General features: G+C 46.8%; 1 protein-coding gene and 1 pseudogene across 1 annotated transcript in view; one reads left to right on the plus strand and one right to left on the minus strand.

The window, feature by feature from the left end:
• The window catches only part of LOC123393137 (translation initiation factor IF-2-like), a 57824-nt gene that overhangs the window by 19208 nt on the left and 20196 nt on the right, over positions 1-18420 (plus strand). The window lies entirely within an intron of this gene.
• LOC106005254 lies at positions 7128-7653 on the minus strand (annotated as a pseudogene).

Here is an 18420-nt window from a genome sequence, read left to right on the forward strand (position 1 = left end):
ATTTCACTTTCTGTTTGTAGCTAGTATAGAGAAATACAGTTTGATTTTTGTATATCGATCTTGTATCCTGCACCTTGATAAGCCTACTTATCAGTTATAACAGATTTGTGTGTGTTTGTGTGTGTGTGTGTGTGTGTGTATTCTATTGCACTTTCTATATAGGTGAGCATGTCATTTGCATATATAGTTTTATTTTTTTCTATCTGGATGCCTTTTGTTGCATTTTTTTGCCTCATGCCCTAATGCCTTGCCTAATGCCCTTCCAATGGAATATTGAGTAGAAGTGGTTCAAGTGGTTCAAGTGGACATCCTTGTCTTGTTCCTGATCTTAGAGGAGAAGTTTTTCATCCTTCACCATTGAATGTGATCCTAGCTGTGAGAATTTTGTAGATGCCTTTCTCAAGTTGATGAAATTCCCTTCTATTCTGAATTTGTTGAGAAGTTTTAAAATTGGGAATGGGATTTTGCCAAATGCTTTTGCCATGTCTTTTGAGATAACCACATGGTTTTGCTCTGTTAATGTATTAAAGTAGTTGATTACATTGATTTTGATTTTCAAATGTCTACTAATTCTGCACTCCTAGGATGAGCCCCATTGGCCTTTTAATATATTGTCAAATTAGATCTGCTAAAATTTTGTTTAGGATTTTGGCATCTCTATCCAGGAGGGATACTGGTCTATAGTTTTCATTTATTGTATTGAACTTATCTGGTTTTGGCATCAGGGCCCCATAAAGTGAGGTGAGCAGTATTTCCTTCTCTTCAATCTTTTCCTTTTTTTTAAGATTTTATTTATTTATTTGACAGAGAGAGAGAGATCAGGAGTAGGCAGAGAGGCACGCAGAGGGGTGGGGGGTGGGGGAAGCAGGCTCCCTGTTGAGCAGAGAGTTCGATGCGGGGCTCAATCCCAGAACCACAAGATCATGACCTGAGCTGAAGGCAGAGCCTTAACCCACTGAGCCACCCAGGCACCCCCCTTCTCTTCAATCTTTTACAAGAGTTTTTATAGAATTAGTACTGTTTCTTCTAAATATTTAGTAGAATCACCTGTGAAGCCATCTGAACTGTGGGTGTTCTTTGTGGGAACATTCACACCTGCCAATCCAATTTCTGTAATAAATATAGGACTATTCAGGTCATCTCTCTTTTCTTGCATGAGCTTTGACAATGTGTAACTTCAAGGAATTTGTCCATTTTATCTCAGTTGTCAGATGTATTGATATAAAGCTGTTCATAATATTTCTTTGTTATCTTTTTTTTTAAAAAAAGATGGCTTTATTGAGATATGATTTGCATATTGTACAGTTCACCTATTTAAAATGTGCAAATTGATGACTTCTAATACCATTGTACATGGAGTTTTAATAACCATCAGCACATAAACTTTAGTATATATTCATCACCCCCCCAAACCTCCATGCTTGTTAACAGCCATTCCCTTTTTCCCTCTTACCAACTCCCCTACTCTCAGCCCTAGGCAACCATTAATCTACTTTCTATCCATATAGATTTGTTTGTTCTGGACATGTCATATTATTGGAGTCACACAATATGTGGTCTTTTGTGACCAGCCTTTTCCCCTTAACATCATGTTTCCAAGGTTCAGAGAAGCTGTAGCATGTGTCAGTAGTTCATCTTCCTTCCTTTTTATTTCTGAATGGTATTCCATTGTAAATGTCCACATTTTATCTATCCACTAATCAATTTGTGGACATTTGGGTTGTATTGTCTTTTGGGCTGTTACAAATAAAGCTGCTATGAAATTTGTGTATGAGTTTTTGAATGGGTATGCTTTCATTTTTCTTGAGAATCTCTCTATCTATAAGTGGAATCACTGGTTCATGTAGCCTAGGTTTAACCCTCTAAAGAACTACCTGGCTGTTTTCCAAATTGGCAGCACCGTTCTTCATTTCCATAGCAGTGTAGGAATGTTGCAGTTTTTCAGATACTCACCAACATTTATTATCATTTTTTACTTTACGTTTTAAATTTTAATTCCAATAGAATGAACATAGTGTTATGATAAGAGTACTCTCTAATTCCTGTCATCTATTTCACCTGTTGCCCCAACCACCTCCCCTCTGGTGACCATCAGTTTGTTCTCTATAGTTAAGGGTCTGTTTTTTGGTTTATGTCTCTCTTTTTTCCCCTTTGTTTGTTTTGTTTCTTAAATTCCACCTATGTGAAATTGTATGGTATTTCTGTGACTGACCTATTTCATTTAACATTATACTCTCTAGCTTCATCCATATTGTTGCAAGTGCAAGATTTCGTTCTTTTTTATGGCTGAATAATGTTCCTGTGTGTGTGTGTGTGTGTGTGTGTGTGTGTGTATACACATTACATCTTCTTTATCCATTCATCTATCAATGGACACTTGGGCTGCTTCCATAATTTGACTATTGTAAATAATGCTGCAATAAACCAGGGGTGAATTTATCCTCTGAACTAGTGTTTTTGTATTTGGAAGGTAAATACCCAGTAGTGTGATTACTAGATTATAGAGTAGTTTCATTTTTAACTTTTTGAGGAATCTCCACATTGTTTTCCACAGTGGCTGCACCAGTTTGCATTCCCACCAAGTGCAAGAGGGTTCCCTTCTCCACATCCTTGCCAGCACCTAGTGTTTCTTGTGTTGTTGGTATTAGTCATTCTGACAGTTGTGAGGTGATATCTCATTGTAGTTTTGATTTGTGTTACCCTAATGATCAGTGATATTGAGTATCTTTTCATTGTCTGTCTGCCATCTGTATGTCATCTTTGGAGAAATGTTTGTTCATGTCTTCTGTTTATTTTTTAATTGGATTATTTTAAGTTTTATAAGTTCTTTATATATTTTGTATACTAATCCTTTATTGGATATGTCATTTACAAATATCTTCTCCCATTCTGTAGGTTGCCTTCAGTTTTGTTGATTGTTTCCTTCACTCTATGGAAGATTTTATTTTAATGCAGTCCCAACAGTTTATATTTCTTTTATTTTTCTTGCCTCAGGAGTGTTACTGTCTGCCTTCTTAATTGTAGTCATCCTAGTGGATGTGAAATAACATCTCATTATGGCTTAGATTTGCTTTACCCTGATGGTTGATGATGTTGGGCATCTTTTCAGGTGTTTATTGACATTTGTATATCTTCTTTTGAGACATCATTCAAATTTATTCAAATCCTTTGCTAGTTTTTATTTTTTATTTTTTATTTTTTTTTAATTTGACACAGAGAGAGAGAGAGAGACAGAGATCACAAGTAGGCAGAGAGGCAGGCAGAGAGAGGGGGAAGCAGGCTCCCTGCTGAGCAGAGAGCCCGATGCCGATGCCGGGCTTGATCTCAGGACACTGAGATCATGACCTGAGCCGAAGGTAGAGGCTTAACCCACTGAGCCACCCAGGCGCCCCCCTTTGCTAGTTTTTAAATTGGGCTGTGGTTTTTATTATTATTATTATTATTGAGTTGTAATTGTTCTTTATGTATTTTGGATACAAGTCTGTTATCAGATGTATGATGGCAAATATCCCCATTCTGTGAGTTGTCTTTTTGCATTCTTGATATTGTCCTTTATAGCACAAAAATAGTGGCTTTTTATTGTCTTTTAATTTTGATGAAGCTCAGCTTCTCTTTTTTTCTTTTGATGCATATACTTTGTTTATCATATCTAAAAAGCCATTGCCTAATTCAAGTCATTAAGATTTATACTTTTTAATCTAAACATTTATAGTTTTAGCTCTTACATTTAGGTTACTGACCCATTTTGAGTTCTTTTTTTGCACATGGTGTAAAGTTGGGGCGCATCTTTACTCTCTTGCATGTGGATATTCAGTTGGGCTATCTCCATTTGTTGAAAAGGCAGTTCTTTCCTCATTGAATGGTCTGGACATCCTTGTTGAAAATCAACTGACTATAAATGTAAAGGTTATTTTTTCTGGACTCCAAATTCTGTTCTATTGATCTGGCCTTATGATAATACCACACTGATTTGATTATTGTAGCTTTGCAGTGAACTTTATTATCCTTCTATTATCTGTATAACTGATGTCACCTCTTTCATTTTTGATATTGGTAATTTGTATCTTCTCTCTCTTTATATTTTGTCTGTAAACTTTCTTATAAAATGTCTTTTATATTTTATTTTTTTCAGTATGGTTAGAGATATATTAATTTTATTGATCTTTTCAGAGAATCAACTTTTGGTGTCATTGATTTTTCTCTACTGCTTTTTCATTTCCTCTCTTACTGATTTCTATTGTGATCTTTATTATGTCTTTTCCCCTACTTAGTTTTGTTTAATTTGTTCTTAAGTTTTTAATTTTTTTAAAAGATTTTATTTATTTATTTGACAGAGAGAGAGATCACAAGTAAGCAGAGAGGCAGGCAGAGAGAGAGAGGAGGAAGCAGGCTCCCTGCTGAGCAGAGAGCCTGATGCGGGGCTCGATCCCAGGACCCTGGGATCATGACCTGAGCTGAAGGCAGAGGCATTAACCCACTGTTCTTAAGTGGCCCCAATGTTCTTAAGTTTTTTAAAGGTGAAAGTGAGGTCATTGATTTGAAACCTGTCTTCTCTAATATAGGCATTTGGTGCTATAAAGATTCCTCTAAATATTGCCCTTTAGCAGCAAATTTTTTGTTGCCTTGTTTTCATTTTTATTTGGCTGAAAATATTTTCTGATTTCCCTTTTGGTTCTCTTTTGACCCATGAATTATTTAGAAGTATGTTATTTCATTTCCAAATATTTGGGGATTTTCTTTGGGTTTCTCTGTTACTGATTTTTATTTTAATTTCGTTGTGATCATAGAGCATATTTTTTATTACTTGAATCTTGTAATGTGTGGAAACTTGTTTAATGGCCCCAGAATGTGGTCCATTTTGGTGAATATTCCATAAAAGAGTATGTATTGTGCTATTATTGTGTAGAGTGCTCTATAGATGTCAGTTAAGTCAAGCTGATTGATAGCGTTGTTCAAATATTCTGTATTTATTTTCTGTTTACTTGTTCTATCAATTATTAAGGGAGGGGAATATAAATCTCTGATTATAATTGGAGATTTGTCTGTTTCTCCTTGCATTTTTACCACTTTTTGTTTCACATATTTTGAGGCTTTAATAGTAAATGCATAAGTATTTGGGATTTCTTATCCTTCATGATGGATTGACCTCTTTATAATCATGAAATGATGTTCTTTATTGCCCCAAATTTACTTTTTCTGATGTTATTATAGCCCTCCAATTTTCTTTTGATTAGTATAAAAATGGTGTATAAAATTCTGTTCTCTTAACTCATTTGTATTTTTATGTTTGAAATGCATTTCTTATAGGCAACATGTAATTGGTTCTGTTTTTTAAAACCAGAAAATCTCTGTGTTTTTGTTGAGATATTTAGACCATTTGTATATAATGTGATTATTAATATGATTAGGTTTAAATCTTTTATCTTGTTATTTGTTTTCTCTCTGTTCTGTTCATCCTTTTCCTCTTTTTCTGCCTTCTTTAGGATTAATTAAATGTTTTTATGATTTTCTCCCTTAACAATATACAGATTTTTCGTTGTTTTTTGTTCGTTTGTTTTTTTAAAGATTTTATTTATTTATTTGACAGACAGAGATTACAAGTTGTCAGAGAGGCAGGCAGGGAGAGAGGAAGAAGCAGGCTCCCCGCTGAGCAAAGAGCCTGATGCAGGGCTCAATCCCAGGACCCTGGGATCATGACCTGAGCCAAGGACAGAGGTTTTAACCCACAGAGCCACCCAGGCACCCCTTACAATGTAGTTTATAGTATGCATCTTTAACTCATAATGGTCTATTTTTAAATGATATTATATCACTTCATGTATAGCATAAGAATGTTACATTTTGTGCTCTTAATATTATGTATTTTATTTTTATATATATTATAAACTTGACATTAGATTGTTAACATTTTTGCCTGAACAGTTATTTTTAAAGAGATTTAAATGGTGAGAAAAATAATCCTATATTTTTACCTATGTAATTGCTATTTCCAGTGGTCTTCATTCCAATTTATAGATGTGTATTTCTCTCTGGTATCATTTTCCTTTAGCCTAAAAGACTTTAACATTTCTTGTAGTGTGGGTCTACTGATGGTGAATTCTTTCATCTTTTCTATGTTTGAAAAAGTCTTTATTTTAACCTTTATTTTTGGAAAGTTATGTTTGCTGGATATAGAATTCTAAGTTGACAGGGTTTTTTTTTTTTTTTTTCCCACTACTTCAAGGATGTTGTCTTCTTGCTTGTGTTATTTTTGACAAGAAATCTGCTGTCATTCTTATCTTTGCCCCTCAGTACCTTTTTTTTTTTTTAACTGACTGCTTTTCAGATTTTCTTTTTATCCCTGGTTTGAACAACTTGGTTATGATTTACCTTGGTGTAATTTTCTTTGTATTTCTTGTCCTTGGAGTCATTGAATTTCTTGAGACTCCAGGACAGAGGAACTACTCTCAGGGCCAAAAACTTGGAGGAGACTACTCCTGACTCAATTTTCCTATATGTCAAGTAGGCTAAGGGATACCTGCATTCCAGGACATTCTATTTTCCAGGAAGGACTCACTTTTAAGGTCAAAATACTCAGTGACAGAGTGGCCAAGATGTCAGGTGGCTGGGTATGATGCTTAACCTGATGGCTCAGCTTCTCCTAGGCACCTCTGTGCTGAGACATGGGGCAGCAGGCAGGTCAAGTGGGCCCCAGATATACACAGAGACCAAAAACATTAGTCAAGTTAAGGAAATGAAAATCAGTGAAGGTATGTCTTGTTTATATATCAGACTGGCAAATTTAGGGATGCCTGGGTGGCTCAGTGGGTGAAGTGTCTGTCTTCAGCTCAGGTCATGATCCCAGGGTCCTGGGATCAAGTTCTGCATTGGACTCGCTGCTCAGAGGGGAGCCTGCTTCTCCTTCTGTCTGCCACTCTCCCTGCTTGTGCTTGCCCTCTCTCTCTAACAAATAAATAAATAAGAACTTTAAAAAAAAAACTATCAAACCGGCAAATTAAGAAACATAAAATTCACCATGGACAAGAGTATGGGGAAATAGATTTTTAGACTCTATTGGCAAGGGTGTAAGTTGGCACTTCCCCTCCTTTTTAGGGTAGGTTTGTGTAGAATTATCCCAAAGGTTTGAATTTTTTTTTTTTATCATGAAAAAACTGTATTTAGATTTAGCCAGCTGGACTCAGTTTAGATGATCCCAATTTTGTTGGCAGCATCCAAAGCATCATAGACAGGGGCCAGCCGAACGTATGCCTTCTTCTCTCCATCAGGCCTGATTAAGGTGTTGACCTTGGCTACATCAATGTCATAGAGCTTCTTCACAGTCTGTTTGATCTGGTGCTTGTCAGTCTTGACATCCACAATGAACACAAGTGTGTTGTTGTCTTCAATTTTCTTCATGGCTGACTCAGTAGTCAGGGGGAACTTGATGATGGCATAGTGCTCAAGCTTGTTTCTCCTGGGGGCGCTCTTTCGAGAGTATTTGGGTTGCCTTCGGAGAGGCAGAGTCTTGGGTCATCGGAACGAAGGTGATGTGCGGATCTTCTTTTTTTTGTGACTGTGGACGCCTTTAAGCACCGCTTTCTTGGCTTTCAAAGCCTTTGCTTTGGCTTCGGCTTTGGGAGGGGCAGGGGCTTCCTTCTTAGCTTTTGGTGCCATCTTCGTAAAAGGGCCCAAAGCTTTGAATTTTGCATATGCTTGATGGAGCAATTCCAGCTCTAGGAGTTACAGTAAGAGAACAGTTCAGATCATTGGAGCCAAGATATGTAAGTTTGAACTTGGCTATACCAGCGACCAGCTCTGTGATCTCAGACAAGTGACTTTACCTCTCTGAACCTCTGTTAGCTTATCTATATAGATATATATATTATATATATCTATAGATATATATATAAAATTATAATTTCACAAGATAATTTGTACACGATGCTCAGCACAGGGCCAAGCATAGAGCAAGTCTTGTGCTGCTGGCGGGGGCGGGGGGTTGTCTTGATGGTGATCATATATAAAAATAAAGGTTAGAGGACATACACCAAAATATCAAAAGTGGTCATCTCTTGGAGAGGAATAATTTTATTTTCCAAATGCCTATTTTCTTCCAGTTTCTTATTGTGAGCATATATTGTTTTGTAATAAGGAACGAATGGGGACAGTTAAAACACAATGTGTGTCATTCTTGCAAAGCCCACCTTTGCAGGCAATGAGGAACCCAATGGGCCAGGCCAGAGGTGGGGGCAGCAGTCAGGAGAAGGGCCTGCTGACCAGCCCCACACCCCTGAGGCCAGAGCCTGAGTTGGTATCCAAAGGGAGGCCCTGGAGGGAGGTAGTGGTGAATATAGATTGGAAAGCCAGACCCTTCTACACACCATGTGACCTCAGCCAAGCACCTTTACTTTTCTATGCCTCAGTTTCCTCATCTGTATAACGGGCATGTAGTATGCTCTACCTCATAGGGCTGTTGAAGCTTTAGTGACTTTGTGGTTGTTGGCATGATGTCCAGCAGACAGTAAATGTTGTCTGTTGTCCCTGTTACTATTGTCACTAGTATTATTATAGTTGTCCATCATTGCCTTCGGAGCAGGTGGTGAAGAGAAGGGACTGGCATGTCTAAAGCGGGCTCCATCTCCCTCACAAATTGGAGCATGATACGAGACAGACATCTCAGCCCAGCTGCACCTCCTGGGCCTCAGACACCCCCGTCTCACCAGCGAGGACAGCAATTTCTACCTCATGAAGAATGAATGGATCCCCATGTCCAGTGCCCACAACACCTAATATTTGTTCCTTTCTTTTTGTGGATGGCTTGTGGCATCAGGGAGCAAGAAAAAGAGTGGAAGAGACCGTGTGGCCAGGCTGGTTTGGGGTCAGGTGCCTCAGCCACCCAAAAGCATCCCCTGAAGAAGATCCAGCTGCCCTCCTCCAGCTCCCTGACGGCTGTGGAGGGAACAGGAATGACAGGAGAACATTAATCTGCCTCATTAATTCGCTTTGTTCCAGAGTTGTAGCAATTAGACCTGCAGTCTGGGCAGCATTAGGAGCTGGGCAGGGGTCCTCCCGGCTGCTGGCCCCCTGCCTGCCCAACCACTGCCAGGCACTCGGTCCCTGGGGAGAGGGGCCAGGGAAGGGGGTTTCCCTAGCAGCAGACTTCCTCGGCTTCCTTTCGCTTATTCACTCACAGTTTTCAACAGATGTTTACTGAGCACCTACTGTGTGCCAAGGAGACTGCCCAGTGTATTTAGGTGTGGCTGGAAGAGTGGGGGGGGGCAGATAGCAGGAGATGAGGTCATAAATATAACAGGGGCATGCATTCAGCTGTAGGAAGGACTTGTCCTTGGAGAGTCATTGGAGAACTTGGAGGGAGGAGGGAATGTGACCGTATTTGCATTTCATGAGTCTTTCCATCTGGAAAGGGGCGCCATGAGGAGACTGGGCCTGTCATCGTTGTAGGCATTGAGCAATGTGGTTGGCTTGGGGATGAGGCATGAATCAGGGGTTGGACAAGGCAAAGGGTTCATACCCTTCTTCCCTCATCTGCTTCAGTAAGAAGTGGGCTCATATCCAGGGTCCCTCTCCCGACAGCCTGCAGGCTTTCTCCTGTCTTGACCATGCTTCTTCCCACCACCTCCACTCCACTCAGCCAGACCTCAGCTACAGGGAGGGACCCAAGCTGACATAATCATGAACCTCCAGCACTAAAATTTGCTGTGTGTATTAATAGTGATGAAAGTTTTATCTAAGCTCATTTCGTCTGCATAACACCCATGATAGGTAAACAGAATTCTTTCTGTTTTACTGATAGGGAAACTGAGGCACAAGGAGGTGATTTTTTTTTTTTTTTTTTGCCCAAGGGCACAGAGCTAGTGGCAGACAGAGCAAGGATTTGAACCTGGGTCAGATAGGTTGTGAAACCCATTTTCCTCTACCACTAACTGCCCCCAACAGTCCCTCCCAGCCCTGGGGTTCCCAGAACGTGAAATAAGCACCAGTTGGTGTTGGGTGGATGATTGAGTCTCAGGTACCATGTTGGGAGTGTCACTTTGCATCATATTCTGCCTCCGGCAGCCCAGGGAGGTTGTGTCCCCATTTCACAGGTGAGAAAATGAAGGCTCAGAGAACAGAGTTGCCTCCCGTCAGCACTGGGTTGTCCTTTCCCACCCCTGCCCCCCACCAGTCACAGCCCCCTCAATGACCTCAATTTCCTAAGGTAAAGCGGCTTGTTAGCATCTCAAAGAGCCCTCTCTGCCAGCCTTGTATATTCATGGCGCTTCAAAAAGGAAGCTCCAGACAGGAGACTCTTTCTTTCCTTCCAAGAGCAAATTCTCACCCTCTCAGATGCAGGAAATGTAGTCTGGCTGGAAAAAGACTTAATTTCTTTCTCTTCTGCACTGGTTAGTAAAAGAAAGCTGCTTCCCCCAGCTCTGACTACGGGACATGGCTGGTTCAGACTCTGCCTGGGCTGGTGGAGAAGGTGGGGGACTTCGGAGCTGCTGGCCTCGCGGCACCCTCCGAGGCCATCTGGCCTCACTTTGGAGCCAGAGAGAGCAGGGGGTGGAGTTCAGAGAGAGCCTGGGCATCCGGCTCCCTACTCACCCTGCTTCCAGTACTCCCTGTAAATGCAGCTCTTCTCTCCTTGCATTTGGGTGTGTGTGAAATTTTTCATAATAGGGAGTTAATAAAGGTTTTTTGTGTTTTTTTTTAAAGGCTTAAAAAAAAAAAAAAAAGCCATTCCATGAGCTAGTGTCTTTGGGGTAAGGACCACTCCCCTTCAGGCGTGGCATCCCAAACCTTCACGGGCTTCTCTGGTGCTGGGGCCACAGGGAGTGTCTGCTCTCTGTTCCCCCAGCTCCGTGCTCCACCTTTTCTTGTGCTTTTCCCTCAGACCTCCTGAATTCCTGCTCATTTCTCAGGACTTAGGGCCAGTCACCTCCTCCTGGAAGCCTTCCTGGATTCCTTCAGGTAGTCACACCTGCCTCTCTCAGAGCCCCTTGTCCACCAGTACATAAACAATGCTTTGGGCACTGTGCTCTGTCCTTTAGCCATGGTGTGGCTTTGATTCCTTGTGGCCCCACAGAAGGCAGGTTTCTCCCATATGTTCATGAGGAAACCCACAGCTCAGAGAGCTGAGGTCACCTGCCCGAGGTGGACAGTGGGATTGATGAAGTCCCAGAACCTAAGTCAGGTTCGGTGGGGTGAGGAGGTTCGGAGCCGACGACTAAAGAAAGAATTCTTAAGACGTCATTGGTGCAAAATGGTGGTTTATTAAAGCACGGGGACAGGGCCCGTGGGCAGGCAGAGATGCGGCCGCCCCGGGTTGTGAGGGGTGGTTGGTTATATACGCAGGAGTTGGGTAGGTGAGGACAAAGGGGTATCCTGCTCCCTCATCAGGATGAGGATTCGAATGAGCATGGGGCTGTGTCTTCCCAGCCCCCCAAAGTGCCCCATCTCTGCTCTGTACTTCACGCGGCACTTTGTGACACAGGTTTTTCTGACAAGGTCTCTCCTGGTGGCCTCCCCACCCAAAGACGGGTCGCAGGCTCTGTAGTCTGTGTACCCAGCTCAGGGGCAGCACCAAGGAACCGGTGACAAGTGTTTGTCAAATGGGAGAAATCTAGATCTGAAATCTCTGGAGACCATCTTCTGCCCCCCACCCCCACCCCTTCCAGCCCCTGCCATTACTGAGTGAAGACAAAGGCTTGGAATGTCGAGAAACTGGTCTCCGTAGAAGCTGGCTGCAGAGGCAGGAGGAGCAGGAAACCCAGGGAGGCTGGAAGGCCACTGCCCCCTCCACCCCCGGACAGAGATTGAGCAAGCATTGATTGAGCACTTACTGTGTGCCCGGCACAGTCTAGGTCTTTGGTCACAGCTGTGAGCAAGGCCAGACCCAGTTGGCGCTTTCACAGGGCTCTCATGAGAGGAGCAGAGGGTGACCAAACAAGAAAGTGATAAAAATGCTACAGCGTGGAAAGGAACGGAGGGGCCTGGGTGGGTGAGGGTCAGAGGCTTTGAGAAGTGCTGTTGGGGCTGAGCTCTGCCCTATGGTGGGGGGCAGGGAGGTTGTGGCCTGCAGGGTGGCCTGCAGGGTGCCTGCATGGGGCCTGAGGTGGAGAAAGTCTGGGCTCACTCAAGGAAAGAATGAGATGGGGGTGTCACCCCAGGGCCAGGGTGAGGGGAGTGCGCCAGAGGATAGGGGGAGCCTCTGACAGGGTTGGGGGGGTGGCAGAAGGGGCAGGGTTGAGTTTCTGAGCTGTGTGTAGAGGCCCACTTGAAGCTGGAGACCTGGGGTAGGAGCCTGGTGGAGATGAAGGTAGATCTCATCAGAACGGGGGCTGGGGTCGTGCAGGTGAGGGGCCAGTTCGATTTTTGTGGCTTTTGTTCCAGGCTGAGTGAAGGAACTCACGAAGGTCTGGCTGAGCCCTGGATGTGGGGGACCCTGGCTCTGATACCAGGGTGGGGGTGGGGACTGGGGCACAGAACCCATGCCGCCCCCCCTCATGAGGGTCACCAAAGCGGCCCGGGGACTGCTGGGTCCCTGGCACAGGGTGGTCCCTTTCTTGAAGCCAGTTCCTCGCAGCCAGTGTGTGGGACTGACGGGTCTACTGGAGGTGAAAATCGTGCCTCCTGCCTGCGCCCCAAATTGCCCCCTGGGGGTGGCAGAACGCCAGGTGCCCATTTTAATTCTCTGACAGTCGTACTGTTTTATTGTTCCTATTTGGGGTTTTATTATTATTGCTGCTAATGGTTTGAAAAGGCCTTTTAATTAAAGCTGCAGGTTGGAGCTGACGCCTGAGCTCCTGGGGTGGAGGGAAGAAGCCTTGCTGAGGGCTTACTCCATTCCTCACAGAGCCAGGGGCTTTTGCTCTGGAGCCCGTGGCCCCTTCTGCACAAAGACTAAGGCAGGGCTCCTGCCACTAAGATGGTGTGGCAGCATGCCCCAGCCCTCCTTCAGTAATGCAACCACAGGCTATTTCCAGAACAGATGACATGACTAGTTTCCTGCTCAGAACCTTCCATGGCTCCCAGTGCCCTTTCCTGCAGGAGGCTGTGGGCCCAGTGGTGGAGAGCTTATGAGACATGTCTGGGTTTGTGTCTTGTCTTTGCCATTTACTGGTATCAGGGCCTTGGGCCAAATTGCTTAATGGCCCGCAGTCTCAGTTTGCTCATCTATGAGATGGGGATGCTGAGTCTTTGCCTCATTGGGTTGTTAAGGGAATAAAGAGAAGACCCAAGCCTCTGGCCCACATTGAACCCTCTGTAAATGGAGCTGATGTTGTCGTCTGTGCTGGTCCAGGGAGGCTCACACAGCAGGTGCTCTGTAAACATGAGCTGCCCTGACCCACTGTTATCACTCTTCTCTCTCCAGTTCCTCCTCTTGTCCCAGAACATGCTGGAGATTTGACCTGCTCTTTCCCTTTGCACGTGCTGACTCCGTCTGTGGTGCCTCCCTCCATCCTTGCCCACCTGATGTCCTTCCAGATCCAGGTGTGCCTGTGCCCCCTCTGGGAAGCCTTCGCCCCCTCCTCCCTGGGACCTGGGTTCTCAGCTGTCTGAGCCTTCCCTGCTAGGGGCCTGGTCCCTTGCCTCCAACTGCTGATTGACTCCCTGGGTTGGCAGGACCCAGCAGATCAGGTCCAAGAGGAATGCTGTGGAAGGAAGGTCTATAGGCAGCCCTTTTGTAAGACCCCTTTTCCTAACAGTTGCTCTTGTCCTGTGGCCAGATTCCCTTCGCCCCCTGCAGTTTCCTTTAGAGGGTTTGCCCAACCAGTTCATATTTAGGAAACATCTGTTGTGTGTTACCCTGAGCTAGAGGGCCCTGCCTCCACTTTCATCTTCATAACCACCAGAGACATCTTTCTGTGCGCATCTGACTGATAGGGAGACAAAGGCTACAGAGCTGAAGTGTCTCACCCCCATGGTCACCTGGTTGACAATTGCTAACGTCCCCTACTGTGCTTCATCTCTGGACCAATGTTGGTAGCTCCAGCAATTATCACTTTTCTTCCCCAGGGCCTTTGCATTTGCTGTTCCTTCTGCCTGGAACTTGTAAATACTTGCAGAACTTTCTCCCTCGCTTCATTCAGGCCTGGGTTCAAATGTCACCTCATCAAAGAGGCCCCTTGTTCCACTGCTTATCCTGTTTTGTTCGGCCTCATGACAGTGGCCCTACCCTGACATAGTATACATTTGTTTGATTTCCATTTCTCCCACAGGCCTTCAGGGTCAGCAACCACTGTCTCGCTCACCTCTTATTTCCAGTCCCTAGAATGGTAGCTAGCATGTAGGACCCACAGGTGTTGTGGCTGAGTGACTCCCCTGGTTTGCAGACTTCCCTGACATGTGGCATTGGGTGGGACTATTGGGGGAGGGATATTGGGGTCCAGCAATTCCAGGGACTCGGTAACCAGAGGGCCCTCCTCGGCCCAGAAGGAGGCTCCATCCACCATCAGCCTCTCCCGTTTCTCTAGTTTCTTTGGCTCCCTTGATGTACTCCCACTTGACTGTGGCCTTGAGTCCAAGCAGAGCATCAGTCCATCTTTGCTCCTGCCCAATGCAGAAACACCCCCTTCTTCCTGGGGCTGCTAGAAGCAAGCTGGCCTCCCGCATGGGCCCCCCACCAGCACCTCATCTCTGTCTCTGCCCTCTCCCTGCTGTGCCCACACTGCTGCCTCCTCTCAACAGCTCATCCATTAGAAGCTTTTGGATTTGGGGGGGCGGGGCTGGGAGCTGAGAAAGTGAGCGAGAGAAGGAGGATGAGGCTTAAGCAGCAATAGCATCCCCCCCCCCCCCCGCCGCCCCTAGACAGGGATGGCTAAACCACTTTGCAAATTAGAAACTGAGGCTCAGAAAGGTTTAGTTGCTTGCCAGGGACAGAGCCCAGATTCAACGCCGGCATTATTCACGTACCCATGGGAGGCCACCCTTGTTCCAGCCCTGCGGGCAAAGCCAGAGCCCACGAAGTTTCAGGGGTTACTGCCCATTTGTGCAAGAATCCATTCAAGCAGCACGATTGTGTCCAGGTGCTGTGCTGTGTGTGGGACTGAAGTTGCTTGCGTTGGGGGACGTGGTTGGGACGGCTGGGGACAGGCCCTGAGAAGGCTGTCCAGATTTGGGGCTTAAAGAATGAGCAGGCATCCCCCAGAAGTTGAGGAAGGAAGGGAGGAGGCAAGGGTAACAGGGAAGCTTTAGCCACTCAGCATTGAACAGACACCCCTAGGGGAGGTGGGTCAACAGGTTCCTTCCAGAGAGTGGGGTTCAGGCCTAGATCTAGGGATATGGGGACAGCAGCTTCTCTGGCGCTTCCTGGCTCTGGGATCCTAAGCAGTAGGCAGAGCTGTAGTGATTACACCTCCTCTCTGAAGAAGGAGCTTCCACACCCAGACAGTTTGAAGCCCAGACTTATCTTCCTGCTCTGTCCCTTGGAGGGCCCACAGGGGGCACCCACTCATCTACGTTCTGTGCCCTTTCAGCCTCTCCCAGTGGAAGAAGACCTAGGCCGGTTGTTGCCTGCTGCCTGTCCTAGGAATGGGGGGGAGCCAGTGACCCTATCAGGCAGGCAGAGGCCCTGACCTGGCTCGGTTTCCCCTCCTCCTCATCACTAGGCCATGAGGGGATGGAGACTGGCCTATTCCAAGATGAGAAAGCGGAGGCCCCAAGAGGGCGGGGCCAGGCAGGCCCAAGTTCCTGCCCTAGTTCTGTGGCCTGCACGCCGTGAACCTCATTGCTGTGAACCTCATCGTCCTTGACTGTTCAGGAATCGGGGGTGGGGAGCAGGTCAGAGAAGCAAGGGGGAAGCTTCTTAAATTATGTGTGATGTAGTGGACACGAGTGAGGAGAGTTGTCTGCTCAGATCTGGTTGCTGGTCGGGAATCAGCTATGAATGCAGGGGAGAGGCAAAGAGGCCTGTATGGAGTCTGCTGGAACAATAGCCCAAAACACCAGTCATTCACTTAGTAAATATTTATCGAGCACTACCTGGGCATGAGGCCCTGTCCAGACCTTCTGCCTTCAGGGAGACAGTCCCGTGAGGGGGACAGTCATCAAATGACCACAGAAATAAATGAATGCAACCGTGCAATAAAGCAGAGGTTTCCCCACCTTGTGGGGGTTTGGGAAGTCATCCTCAGGGGAAGCCTCACCTGAGCTAAGTGCTTAAGAGTGAGTGACAGCTGCCCAGGTGAAGAAGGAGCTTTGTGGTAGCCAGGACTGGTGCAGTAGAGGTACACAGGCAGGAGGGAGCAGGGCTAGTTGGAAGGCCTGGGGAGAGGCTGGGAGACTGGCTCAGGATGAGCCAGATGGAAGGGGGGGCAGTCTGTGGCCGCAGCAGAGCTGGAGACTAGAGCAGGGAAGGCAGAGGAACCTGTAGTAGCCAGTGGTGTCTGATTAGCATATTCATGCTCAGGACAGTCTTCATGATTATGCCAGTCTGCCCTCTGAGGGGTGGTGTCTCCCCCTGCCCCCACGGTAGAGGGAGGCCTAGATTCCCAATGACCTCTGCTTCTGGAAATGGAACCCCAAGTAGATGTGGGGTGGGGCAGTCCCTCACATCCCCGTGTCAGCTCCTCCCTCTTCCTGGCTGCCCGCCAGTCGCTGCACTCCCTCCGTCCCTCAGCAAATTCTGGCTCTTCCGGAAGTGGGGATGGTACAGAAGAGGGGTGCCCCTGTGACACCCCCCCACACACACACACGGAGGACTGGGCGTGGACATCACTGGCTTTACAGAGCAGAGGCATCATGAGCAGAACTTCTGTGACTCCCCCTTCCAGGGGCACATGATGGGGATGGGGAGGCTCAGGGAGGAAGCCACCAGGGGCTCCCTATGATCTCTAGCCCCATGCCCAGAGCCCTGGGACATGTGTCTCCAGCTCAGGTCCGGGGTCTCCACTGGTCTCAGGGCACTGCGGACCCTGCGGTTAATAAAGTGGCCACAGTGCGTCAGAGGTGTGGTTTGTGCCCCCATCCCACCCCCCGGAGGCAGGACGGAGAGACATGTGCGAAGTTGGGTGGGAGTGGGGGACACAGCTTCCCGGTGAGGGGGGACAGGAGCCAAAATGCTTCCCGCAGGTGCTGGGATTCAGCGGGCGGAGGGGGTGGCATAATTAGCTGTCACTGAAGTGGTGAGTCAGGCACCACTGGTAGCTTTGAGTCAGCCCTAGGGGCTGAAGGGGAAGGGGACAAGGCCAAGGTCACATGGAGCCATTTGGGCCAGGCCTCCTGGAGCACCTCCCACTGCTCCCCCAGGCTCCTCCGGTTCCAGGGTTCCAGTTCCGGCGGTAGCTGGGGAGCCTGGAAGCCCTTCCATGCCCTCTTGCAGAGAGAGCGAAACTCAGGCCCGCAGAGAGAACACTCTTCCCCTCGTTCGGTCCTCCCTGCCTACAACAGCTCTTTTTTCAGGTCCTCGGACACTGTACCAAGCTGCCCCTTCCCTCGGGGGTCTTGCCCAACTGTCCCCTCTGCGTACATTGCCCCAGTTCTACCTGTCAAGGCTCTCAGCGCGCTGTCCTTTTCAGATGGGGACCTTCCGTCACCCGGTCTCAGCCGCCTAGTTTTCTCGGTCCCAGGCCCTTGAGACATGGATTACCACTCCTATTTTAGCAGTTTTTTTCTCTCGTCTTTGCTAGAAAGTAAGCTCTGTGAGCTCTCAGAGTCCACGTCTGTCTTGTTCAGTGCTCTAACCCGGTGCCTGGCACAGACCCACAGAGACAGGGGAAACACCTGGCACTTACTGAGCACTTAGTGGGCGCCAGGCACGACGCAACCACCTTCGGAAGCCTGCAGTCCCCCAGTAACCCTGGGACAGCGGCGTGGTTTCCCTCATTCCTGTTTTAGAGAAGATGAAACCGGCGGCTCCTGTAGGGAGGAGGCGGATTTGATGGGGCCTCCTGCCCAGAGCTTTCTGCCCAGAGCCTGTACGCATAGGCCACTGGGCTCCCTGTACTCTGACGCACACAGTAGGCACTTGGTAAATATTGTTTGGATGAGAAGATGGGAAGCCAGCCTTCTTCCATAGTCACTCAGACATTGAGGGAAGAGCTGGCCTGTCACCCTAGCTTTCGTCTCTGGGCCTTTCAGAGGCTGCTGGGGCACTGTCCTCAGCACCCAGTGGGCACCACGGCAGCTTCCTGCCTTCCTGCCAACTGGCAGTAGGGGCTCAGCTCCCCAGGGACACCTCATTCGATTTCCTCATTTCTTTGAGCAGATTGAAGAAGGGGAACAGAGGCAGCCTGTTGGACCCAGGATGTTGGAGATGAGAGGTTTAATTTCCCAGGAACCCCTGGCAGCTGGAACGGACTCCTGAGGTCAGGAGAGGAGGCTGTGAAGACAGGCACAGCAGTCAGCTGGGGCCTTCCTGGGGTTGGATGGATCTGGGGGGTGGCTCAGTGTGCTGCCCCATTTCCTCTCCCTGGGCTGGGGTCTCCCCAGGGGAAGGAA

Source organism: Mustela putorius, unplaced genomic scaffold, assembly GCF_011764305.1.
Source record: "Mustela putorius furo isolate JIRA1106 unplaced genomic scaffold, ASM1176430v1.1 tig00000743_pilon_pilon_pilon, whole genome shotgun sequence".
In the NCBI taxonomy this organism is placed as follows: domain Eukaryota; kingdom Metazoa; phylum Chordata; class Mammalia; order Carnivora; family Mustelidae; genus Mustela; species Mustela putorius.